Source organism: Odocoileus virginianus, chromosome 4 (genome assembly GCF_023699985.2).
Source record: "Odocoileus virginianus isolate 20LAN1187 ecotype Illinois chromosome 4, Ovbor_1.2, whole genome shotgun sequence".
Taxonomy (NCBI): Eukaryota; Metazoa; Chordata; class Mammalia; order Artiodactyla; family Cervidae; genus Odocoileus; species Odocoileus virginianus.
In genome coordinates this window covers 82,364,758-82,377,285 of record NC_069677.1, presented here as the reverse complement: position 1 = coordinate 82,377,285, position 12,528 = coordinate 82,364,758, and positions in this window count along the sequence as shown.

The following is a 12,528-nucleotide window of genomic DNA, read 5'->3' as shown; positions in this document are numbered from 1 at the left end:
TGTGTTGAAATGTAATTGTATGGGAACAGCAGAGTGGCTCCCTGGGGAGCACGGGCACTGGGACCCCCACTGCCCCATCTCCCCAAGACGGCTGAGCTTCGGCAAGTTCCACTGGCTTCCTGTTCCTCCCGCCCTCTGGTCTCCCCTGAATTCCCGGTGTCCGCATCAGGGTCTGTGGATGTTTTCGCCAACGTCATCGGGCAAGGGGAGACCAGCGGACGCTGAGACGGTACTACTGCTCTGCCCTCCAATCTCACACCCGTCACGGCTGCAGGTCTCATCACAGCTGCTGACGTGAGCCTGGTCTCGGGCTGTGTTGGTGCAGAGGCCAGCTGCTGACCTGCCATACTGTTCCCGTGTGGCCCCAGGACATCCTCCTGCCCCCTTCTCCCTGGCTCCACGTGTGTACAGCTGGGGTTCAGCCCCTCCCAGCAGCGCTCATTCTGCCCTTTGCTGAGGGGCTTCCATCCCACTTTGTACTATTTTGATCTCTGACAGGATAGTGAGGTGGGGTCCCTGATGCCACCCTGGGTTCAGGGGGTGCTTGGGAGGCCTCACAGCTGCCAGCTCTTACAGGGAAAGGCCCAGGGGCTCCAGCACCTCCAGAAACATGGCCTGGGGAGAGGTCGGGGGGACACCAGACACAGGCTTCCTGGGACCCTCCTGGCCAGGTCACATAGGGTGCACTTGATTCACCAGCAGGGAGCTCCTGGGAGACAAGTGCTGAGGGAGTTTATCAGGGGTGGTCACGTGGGCACCCACTGCCTGGCACCAAGACCCCAGCCGCTGAGCAAGAGCAGGTATGCAGCACACACCTCACAGCTGTGCAGATGGTTGCAGCCCCCACGTGAGACCCCTCCCCACACCTTCCCTCCTGCCTGAGCACGGCGTCCTGGGCCTGCTGTGCATGTATCCTGAGCTTTTCCCGTTAGGGATTTTAATTAGGTTTGTTTCAGGATGTTTGGTTGCTCTGTGAACGTTTCTGTTGGTTTGGCGCCCTTCTCCCACGGCATTGGGCTTCCGCAGGTGTTAGGATGTTTGGGGTGAGTGCCCACCCTCGTTCTCCGATTTGCCTGTCTGGTTCCGGAGATGGTGAGCAGAGCTGTGGGCGTGGGAGCCTGCTCACTGCCGTGTCCTGGGTGTATCCTGGGCAGGGCGTCGCTGTGGGCTCTGGCCCAGGTGACTGGAAGAACAGAGCTCTCGGGGCTCCATTCCCCACTCCCTCCCATATGTGGCCATGGCTGCTTCCTGTCTGGTTTCTATAGAGTCAGGTTGCTCTGAGGTCATGCTGGTGTCTGCACCCCTCGTATGTGTCAGTCAGGGGCCCTGGGTGGAGGACGGGACCCACCCCGGTGACCCCAGGCTCCCCTGCTACTGGTCCCCCCACCCCAGGGCCTGACCGCAGATGACGTGGCCAGGAGGCTATGCCCGGGCCCTGGGTGCCTTCCCCGTGCCTCAGAGCACAGCAGGACGCTGGAGCGGCCTTTGTAGGGGGCTCAGACCCCTGGTTCCGCCCCTGTAGAGGACAGGACAGTCTGCCTTCCCCACACAGGACCCAGGGTTCCTGGGTGTGGACTCACCCTGGGACCCCCAGCCTCCCCTGGAGTGAAGCCCAGCTTCCGAGGACACAGAGCAGATGGGTCACGCGGAGGCCACCCTCTAGCCTCTGTCCCATCAAGGCCATCTACCTGGACCCACCATCACCCCCAGGCTCCCTCTCCACCAGCACCTTCTCTCCTGGGGCACCGTGTGGCCTGGGGCACGGACTCCACGCTGCGGTCTGCTCCACCCCTGCCTCGGGAAACTGTGCTGTGTCCCCCTCTGGCTTCTCCCCTCCTTCCTGGCAGGGGTGGGGCCCTGGGGCTGACCGCTGCAGGCAACCCTCAGCAGCCGGGTGAGCCGGTCAGGCCCCAGCACCCTGGGTTCCTCAACTGAACAGGGGCTGATGCGGCCCCCGTGGGTGCGGCCAGGCAGGTTCCACCTGTGCCCATAGACACAGTCCTGGTGGGGTGGTCGTCCTCCAGACACAACACACCAGGGCATCCTCAGCCTCACCTCTTTGTTGACCGGACTTGGATGAAGGAACGTGTGAAATGCACGGAGTGGGGAGGTTCCCAGATGGGAGTGTCTGGTGTGACGCTGAGGGGCGCTGGGCTGAGGGACCCTCAGAGCAGCAGGGGTGCAGCCCCCATGGCCGGCACCCCGCACCCATCCATCGTGGTGGATCCCGTGCTGGGGGGATGTGATCCAAAGTGACTGAGCAGCTTCAGGTGGTCCTGCGTAAACATTCTCCTCCCGTGAGTCTCCAGGGGTCTCGGGATCCCAGACGAGGGCAGCTGAGCTCCACCCTCAGAGGGGCACAGGGAGCGAGGTGGGTGGGGCAGCACAGTGGGGGCACCCAGGCTTGTGGAGTGGGGACCTCAGACTGAGAGCTGCCAGGCAGGGGTGCCCTGGGGTGGCCAGACCAGATCGTCAGCCCCGCACGCTGCAGGGGTGTGTGCCCACAGCCTGTCCCCACCCCACGGGGCTCGGCCAAGCTGTGTGTGAGCGACTGGATGTCCCTGTGACTTGGGCTGGCTCCAGGGAGCGGTGGTGACACATTCCTTTCAAGTTGGTGTGAGCGTGTGCGTGCGGGTGTGGGCTTACCCTCTTGGCAGAGGACCTGACGTTGGAACCGGCTCGGAGGGAAAGGAGAGACGGAGGATTGCCTTCCTGGTGGCTCTTTGAAATTCTGGGTGATGTACTCGACAAGTTGGAACCACATGAAACACTTGGAGCTTCGGGGCAGAGCTGTCTTGGGGATTCTCGCAGGGTTCTCCTCCTAGGGCAGCTTTGCTGGGTGACGGCACGGCAGGGAGTCCCACCTGCAGACCCCGGCCGCCACCTTGCCCAGCCCAGCCCTGCCTGCTCAGGGCTGGTGCCCCCCTACACGCAACATGTGCACACACAGGCTCCTCGGGGCAAGAAGCGAGGGCTGGTGGAGGGTGAGTGCCAGCCCTCACCCACCAGACCCTCCAGTATCCAGAAAGGAGGAGACCACCTGAGGTCCGGCCCTGTGGGACATGGCGGGGCATGGAGCTCGGCCCTCACGTCCCCCACCCCCTGCACCCCCTGGGCTCTGCCCAGAGCCCAGAGGGCTGACAGGGACCACTGGGCGTGGGCCACAGGGACAAGGAAGGGAGGGAGTCCCAGGCCTACTGCACGGAGCTGAGATCACCAGGTTGTGATCACTGCCGGCCAGGGACCAGCCCCAGCCAACCAGAGCTCCGTGTTGGGGAAGGGTAGGGTGAATCCCCTTCTGTCCACACTTCCCTGGACTGTGGGGAAACACTGGGCCTTCCCTTGGGCAAACCAGGCCCCAAACTAGAGGGCACAGATGCCCCCCGAAAGCAGAGCCTGAGCCAGGGTAGAGGAGGAAGGAGGCGGTGGACCAGGCCCCAGGCTCAGAGCACCCTGCACGCTGGTCCCACAGGGAGCCCTCAAAGCCAGCCTTCTGTGCTGGGGCCTACAGATGGTCAAGGGAGTGGACACACATTCTTGAGCCAGGGCCCTGGGTCTTTGGAACCACTTGGAAGAGGGCCTGCCCTCCCACCCACATCTGCATCTCTGTCTCCTCTTTCTGCCTTCAGCCAGGCCATTCCATCACATCAGCTTTGCCCGCTGTGAACGTGGAATCCGTGTGGACGTGGAATCCGTGTGGACGAGCCCAGTGAAGGGCCAGCTGGGTGTTCATCACTCTGCTGCCCAGGGCCGAGGGGACACATGGAGGGGGCCCACCGGTCATTGCTGGAAGATAATAATTGCCCCCAGATCCCTCACCTTTTGAAGCACAGGCCAAGTCCTGCTGCTCCTGTGCTGTGAAGCCCAAGGGCTCCTGGTCAGTGGAGGACAGGCCATCTTGGGAGAGCCTGGCACCACCCCCCCCAGCCCCGTGCTGAGACCCCCACTCTGGGTCATCTTCAGGGTGCTGCTTAGACTTCACTCACTCAGGATGCCTGCCCCGCCCTGCCACCTGCCTGCACCCACAAGCACCCTTTCCCTGTTAATCCCTCAAGGGAGTTGCATTTCCGGATTTTCTGTAATTAAACCATCCGGTGTTTGTGGGTAATCCCGTCAGCCTGTGGTGCGTTCTTCCTGAAATTATCTGCTCCAGCATCCTGGCAGCACTCACGAAGCCGTGGGGCGGGCTTCTCCCTGTGTCTTGGTTTTGGCACCAGAGTCAAGGCCTCAAGGATCGTTTGAAGAATCTCCACTCCGTTTTCTTACTGGATCACCTGTTTCTTGGAAGTTGGTTAGAACTCACCTGTTAAACTACTTGGACCTGCTGTTTTCTTTGGGGATGTTTTTTGTTTGTTTTTAATATGTAAGCCATATATAGTGTTGTATGTAAAATGGATTTCTTGGGACTTTCCCTGGCAGTCCAGTGGTTAAGAATCTGCATTCCAGTGCAGGAGACACAGATTTGATCCCTGGTCAGGGAACTAAGATCCCACATGCCTTAGAGCAACTAAGTCCATGCATTACTAAGTCCACGCAACTGCTGAGCCCACACAGTCTGGAGCAGTGCACCGCAGCTGGAGAAGCCTGAGCGCCACAATGAAGACCCAGCACAGCTCCACCCCCCCCACAATTTTTTTTTTTATTAGTTGGAGGCTAATTACTTTACAATATTGTAGTGGTTTCTGCCATACACTGATATCAATCAGCCATGGATTTACATGTGTTCCCCATCCTTAACCCCTCTCCCACCTCCCTCCCCATCCCATCCCTCTGGGTCATTCCAGTGCACCAGCCCCGAGCACTTGTCTCATGCATCCAACCTGGACTGGCGATCTGTTTCACACTTGATAATATACATGTTTCGATGCTGTTCTCTCAGTTCATCCCACCCTCGCCTTCTTCCATAGAGTCCAAAAGTCTGTTATACATCTGTGTCTCTTTTTCTATCTTGCATATAGGGTTATCATTACCATCTCTCTAAATTCCATATATATGCATTAGTATACTATATTGGTGTTTATCTTTCTGGCTTACTTCACTCTGTATAATGGGCTCCAGTTTCACCAAAATTTTTTTAAATAAAAGTAAAGTTGACTCAAAATGATTTTTGAAAAGTGGATTCCTTATAGATAGCTCATCCTGGGATCTTGTTTTTATGTTTTTATTATCTTTATCCAATGTGACAGTCTCTCTTCTAATTATTATTTCTAATTATCTCTCTTCTAATAATTAGTGTATTTCCATTTAATAAAATCATTGAGGTGCTTGGATCTGTCTACAGCTTTATCTGCTTTCTGTCTGCTCCTCTGGCCAGGGTATTTGTTCTTGTTTTCCTGCCCTGTTTGGGGTTATTTGAACTTTTTTCAGTATTCCATTTAGTTTATTAGCTTTTGAGATATATGTATTGTGTGATTTGTTTAAAGATTTATGTTATCTTTTAGTGATTCTAGGGATTATAATAGATACACCTGACTTTGTGAACCTTCATTGGAAGGACTGATGCTGAAGTTGAAGTGTCAATACTTTGGTCACCAGATGTGAAAGACCCTGATGCTGGGAAAGATTGGGGGCAAGAGGAGAAGGGGATGACAGAGGATGAGATGGTTGGATGGCATCACAGATTCAATGGACATGAGTTTGAGCAAGCTCCAGGAGATAGTGAGGGACAGGGGAGCCTCGTATGCTAAAGTCCTTGGGGTCGCAGAGTGGGACTCAACTTGGCAACTGAACAACAACAAAAGTTAATATTTAAGGGACACCCAGAATCCTATAGCCGTTCAAGGCCCCCCATTTGTCATTGAGTAACATGCCCACGGAGATCACCCAAATGATCTAGCTTTCACTTTCAGGAGTCAGTTACTTAAAGGCTTTGAAGGAGGCAGTTCAGTTCAGTTGCTCAGTTGTCTCTGACTCTTTGCAACCCCATGGATTGCAGTACGCCAGGCTTCCCTGTCCATCACCAACTCCTGGAGCTTACTCATTTCCATATAGTCAGTGATGCCATCCAATCATCTCATCCTCTGTCGTCCCCTTCTCCTCCCACCTTCAATATTTCCCAGCATCAGCGTCTTTTCGAAGGAGTCAGTTCTTCATATCAAGTGGCCAAAGTTTTGGAGTTTCAGCTCCAGCATCAGTCCTTCCAATGAATATTCAGGATTAATTTCCTTTAGGATTGACTGGTTGGATCTCCTTGCAGCCCAAGGGACTCTCAAGGGTCTTCTCCAACACCACAGTTCAAAAGCATCAATTCTTCAGCACTCAGCTTTCTTTATAGTCCAACTCTAACATCCATACAAGACTACTGGAAAAACCATAGCTTTGACTAGATGGACTTTGTTGGCAAAGTAATGTCTCTGCTTTTTAATATGCTGTCTAAGTTGGTCATAGCTTTTCTTCCAAGGAGCAAGCGTTTTTTTTTTTTTTTCTTTCTATTTTTTTATTGAAGGATAATTGCTTTATGAAATTTTGTGGTTTTCTGTCAAACCTCAACATGAATCAGCCATAGGTATACATATATCCCTTCCCTTTTGAACCTCACTCCCATCTCCTGCCCCATCCCACCTCTCTAGGTTGATACAGAGCCCCTGTTTGAGTTTCCTGAGCCAAACAGCAAATTCCCGTTGGTTATCGATTTTACATACAGTAATGTAAGTTTCTATGTGACTCTTTCCATACATCTCACCCTCTCCTCCCCTCTCCCCATGTCCATAAATCTATTCTCTGTCTTGTTTCTCCATTGCTGCCCTGTAAATAAGTTATTCAGTACTATTCTTCTAGATTCTGTATATGTGTGTTAGAATACAGTATTTATCTTTCTCTTTCTGACTCTCTTTACTCTGTATAATAGGTTCTAGGTTCATGCACCTCAGAACTGACTCAAATACATTCCTTTTTATGGCTGAGTAATCTTCCATTGTGTGTATGTATCACAACATCTTAATCCATTCATCTGTTGATGGACATCTAGGTTGCTTCTACGTTCTAGCTATTGTAAACAGTGCTGCAATGAACAATGGGATACATGTGTCTTTTTCAATTTTGGTTTCCTCAGGGTATATGCCTAGGAGTGGGATTGCTGGGTCATATGGTGGTTTTATTCCTAGTTTTTAAAGGAATCCCCATACCATCTTCCATAGTGGCTGTATCAATTTACCTTCCCACCAACAGTGCAAGAGCACTCCCTTTTCTCCACATCCTCTCCAGAATTTGTTGTTTATAGACTTTTTGATGATGGCCATTCTGACCAGTGTGAGGTGATATCTCATTATTTGATTTGCACTTCTCTAATAAGAAGCGATGTTGAGCATCTTTTCATGAGTTTGTTAGCCATCTGTGTGTCTTCTTTGGAGAAATGTCTGTTTAGGTCTTTCCCCCACTTTTTGATTGGTTTGTTGTTTTTCTGGCACCGAGTTATATGAGCTGCTTGTATATTTTGAAAATTAATCCTTTGTCAGTTGTTTCATTTACTATTATTTTCTCCCATTCTGAGAAGTGTCTTTTCACCTTGCTTATAGTTTCATTTGCTGTGCAGAATCTTTTAAGTTTAATCCAGTCCCACTTGTTTACTTGTGTTTTTATTTCTGTTACTCTAGGAGGTGGGTCATAGAGGATTTTGCTTTGATTTATGTCATCGAGTGTTCTGCCTATGTTTTTCTCTAAGAGTTTTATAGTTTCTGGTCTTACATTTAGGTCTTTAATCCATTTTGAGTTTATCTTTGTATATGGTATTACAAAGTGTTCTAATTTCATTCTTTTATGTATAGCTGTCCAGTTTCCCAACACCATTTATTGAAGAGGCTGCCTTTGCCCTGTTGTATATTCTTGCCTCCTGTAAAAAAATAAGGTACCCATAGGTGCATGGGTTTATTTCTGGGTTTCTATCTTGTTCAATTGGTCTATATTTCTGTTTTTGTGCCAGCACCACACTGTCTTGATGACTGTAGCTTTGTAGTGTAACCTGAAGTCAGAAAGGCTGACTCCTCCATCTCCATTCTTCTTTCTCAAGACTGCTTTGGCTATTCGGGGTATTTTGTGTTTCCATATGAAATGTGAAATTTTTTGTTCTAGATCTGTGAATGCCATTGGTAATTTGATAGGGATCACCTAGAATCTACAGATTGCATTTGGTAGTATAGTCATTTTCACAATATTAATTCTTCCTACCCAGGAACATGGACTATCTCTCCATGTTTATATCATCTTTGATTTCTTTCATTAGTGTCTTATAATTTTCTGTATACAGTTCTTTTGTCTCCTTTGATAAGTTTATTCCTATATATTTAATCATTTTTGTTGCAATGGTGAATGGGATTGATTCCTTAATTTCTCTTTCTGACTTTTCATTGTTAATATATAGAAATACAAGTGATTTCTGTGTATTGGCTTTGTATCCTGCAACTTTGCTGAATTCACTGACTAGCTCTAGTAATTTTCTGATACTATCTTTAGGATTTTTTATGTACAGTATTATGTCATCTGCAAACAGTGAGAGCTTTACTTCTTCTTTTCTGATTTGGATTCCTTTTATTTCTTTTTCTTCTCTGATTGCTATAGCTAGGACTTCCAAAACTATGTTGAATAATAGTGGTGAAAGTGGACACTGTTGTCTTGTTCCTGATCTTAGGGAGAATGCTTTCTGTTTTTCACCATTGAGAATAATGTTTGCTGTAGGCTTATCATATATGACCTTTACTATGTTGAGGTAGGTTCCTTCTATGCCCATTTTTTGAAGAGTTTTAATCATAAATTGGTGCTGAATTTTGTCAAAGGCTCTTTCTGCATCTGTTGAGATTATCATATGGTTTTCATCTTTCAATTTGTTAACATGGTGTATCACATTGATTGATTTGCATATATTGAAGAATCCTTGCATTCCTGGAATAAACCCAACTTGGTGTATGATGTATGAGCTTTTTGAAGTGTTGCTGAATTCCTTTGCTAAAATTTTGTTGAGGAATTTTGCATCTATGTTCATCAGTGATACTGGCCTGTAGTTTTCTTTTTTTGTGTTGTCTTTGTCTGGTTTTGGTATCAGGGCGATGGTGACCTCTTAGAATGAGTTTGGAAGTGTTCCTTCCTCTGCGATTTTTTTGAAAGAGTTTTAGAAGGATAGGCATTAGCTCTTCTTTAAATGTTAGATAGAATTCTCTTGTGAAGTCATCTGGTCCTGGGCTTTTGTTTTTTGGGAGATGTTTGATCACAGCTTCAATTTCAGTGCTTGTAATTGTGTTGCTCATAATTTCTGTTTCTTCATGGTTCAGTCTTGGAAGATTGAACTTTTCTAAGAATCTGTCCGTTTCTTCTAGGTTATCCATTTTATTGCCATATAGTTGCTCATAATAGTCTCTTATAATCCTTTGTTATTTCTGCATTGTCTATTGTAACCTTTTTCATTTCTCATTTTGTTGATTTGATTCTTCTTTCTTTTTTTCTTGATGAGTCTGGCTAAAGGTTTGTCAATTTTGTTTATCTTCTGAAAGAACTAGCTTTTAGTTTTATTAATCTTTACTGTTTCTTTTGTTTCTTTTTCATTTATTTCTGCTCGAATCTTTATGATTTTTTTCCTTCTAATTTTGGGGGTTTTTTGTTCTCCTTTTTCCAGTTGTTTTAGGTGTAAAGTTAGGTTGTCTATTCAATGTTTTTCTTGTTTCTTGAGGTAGGATTTTGTTGCTGTAAACTTTCCTCTTAAAACTGCTTTTGCTGCATCCCATAGGTTTTGAGTTGTTGTGTTTTCATTATTTGTTTCTAAAAATTTTTTTATTTCCCTTTCGATTTCTTCAGTAACCTGTTGGTTATTTAGAAACGTGTTGTTTAATCTCCATGTGTTTGTGTTTCTTACAGTTTTTTTCTTATAATTGATATCTAGTCTCATAGTGTTGTGGTTGGAGAAGATGCTTGATATGATTTTAGTTTTCTTAAATTTACTGAGGTTTGATTTGTGACCCAAGATGTGGTCTCTCCTGGAGAATGTCCCATGTGCACTTGAGAAGAAGGTGTATTCTTCTGCATTTGGATGGAATGTCCTGAAGATATCAGTGAGATCCATGTCATCTAATGCATCATTTAAGACTTGTGTTTCCTTATTAATTTTCTGTTTTGATGATCTGTCCGTTGGTGTGAGTTGGGTGTTAAAGTCTCCTACTATTACTGTGTTACTGTTCATTTCTCCTTTTATGTCTGTTAGTGTTTGACTTATGTATTGAGGTGCTTCTATGTTGGGTGCATAGATATTTATAATTGTTATGTCTTCCTCTTGGGTTGATCCCTTGATCATTCTGTAGTGTCCTTCCTTATCTCTTGTAATCTTTATTTTAAGGTTTATTTTGTCTGATATGAGGATTGCTATTCCAGCTTTCTTTTGCTTCCCATTTGCATGGAGTATATTTTTCCATCCTCTCACTTTCAGTCTATATGTGTCTTTAGGTCTGAAGTGGGTTTCTTGTAGACAGCATATATATGGCTCTTGTTTTTGTATCCATTCAGCCAGTCTGTGTCTTTTGGTTGGAGCATTTAATCCATTTACATTTAAAGTAATTATTGATATATATGTTCCTGTTGCCAGTTTCTTAATTGTTTGGGGTTGATTTTGTAGATCTTTTTTCATCTCTTGTATTTCTTGACTATATAAGTCCCTTTGACATTTGTTGTAAAGCTGGTTTGGTGGTACTGAATTCTCGTAACTTTTGCTTGTCTGAAAAGCTTTTTCTTTCTCCATCAATTTTGAATGAGATCCTTGCCGAGTATAGTAATCTTGGTTGTAGATTTTTCCTTTTCGGTACTTTAAATATATCCTGCCATTCCCTTCTGGCCTGCAGAGTTTCTGCTGAAAGATCAACTGTTAAGGGTATGGGATTTCCCTAGTATCTTACTTGTTGCTTCTCCCTTGCTACTTTCAATATTCTTTCTTTGTGATTAGTCTTTGTTAGTTTGATTAGTGCGTGTCTAGTATGTTTCTTCTGGGACTATCCTCAGTTCTTTTAATTCTTTTACTTTATTCGGCTCTTCAGAAGTTATTTCCACCATTTTATCTTCCAGCTCACTGATTCGTTCTTCTGCTTCAGATATTCTGCTATTGATTCCTTCTAGAGTATTTTTAATTTCAGTAATTGTGCTGTTTGTCTCTGTATGTTTATTCTTTAATTCTTCTAGGTCTTTGTTAATTGATTCTTGCATTTTCTCCATTTTGTTTTCAAGGATTTGATCATCTTTGTTATCATTATGCTGAATTCTTTTTCAGGCAGTTTGCCCATTTCCTCTTCATTTATCTGAACTTCTGGGTTTCTCGTTTGTTCCTTCATTTATGTAGAATTTCTCTGCCTTTTCATTATTGTTTTTTAAACTTAATGTGTTTGAGGTCTCCTTTTCCCAGGCTTCAAGGTTGAAGTCTTTCTTCCTCTTGGTTTCTGCTCTCTAAGGTTGGTCCAGTGGTTTGTGTAAGCTTCGCATAGGGTGGGATCTGTGCCGAGTTTTTGTTTTTCCTCTGATGGGCAGGGCTGAGTGAGGTGTAATCCTGTCTGCTGATGATTGGGTTTGCATTTTTTTGGTTTGTTGTTTAGATGAGGCGTCCTGCGCAGGGTGCTACTGGTGGTTGGGTGATGCCGGGTCTTGTATTCAAGTGGTTTCCTCTGTGTGAGTTCTCACTATGTGATGCTCCCCAGGGTTAGTTCTTTAGAAGTCGAGGGTCTTGGAGTCCGTGCTCCCACTCCAAAGGCTCAGGGCTTGATCTCTGGTCAGGAACAAAGATTCCACAAGTGGTTTGCTATGGCATTAAGTGAGATTAAAACAAATATCCCCAAATGAGAAACCAAAGATGAACCCCAGGCAAATGCCAGTTACAAAATCAGGCAAATAATAATTAAAGGAATAGATACATATACACATACACCCATGAGCAAAGTCAAAACAGTTCAAGAAATTAAGTACAGTAGATTGACCTGGAAAACAAAAGAAATCAAAAATTATATTTACCAATTAAGAACAAAACTAACTAAAGCACAAACTGGAAAGCAAAACTAAAGCAAGATGCCAATTGGGGAATAAAGCAGTGGAAACAAAACTAACAAATATGTTCGGAGGGAAGAAAGAAAAGAAAGGAAGAATAGATGTGGAAAGTCGCATAGAGGTAGATGAAGAAGATTTATATACATTAAAGATTAACTGCAAGGGGAAAAGAACAGTAGGAAACGCAAACAAAGGAATAAATGTAGGAAAAATATAATACATTTAAAAAAATTAAAAATTAAAATGATAAAAAAGCATCTTTTAATTTCATGGCTGCAGTCACCATCTGCAGTGATTTTGGAGCCCCCCAAAAAAGTCTGTCACTGTTTCCATTGTTTCTCCATCTGTTTGCCATGAGGTGATGGGACCGGATGCCATGATCTTGGTTTTCTGAATGTTGAGTTTTAAGCCGAGGCAAGCAGCATATTACACTTGTTGAGTTGCTCACTGTTTTCTTCCCCTGCCTGTGGGGCCTCGTCCCCCTGTTGACAATTGCCTTGAGAACTTCCTGTGGTTGCTGCATCCTCT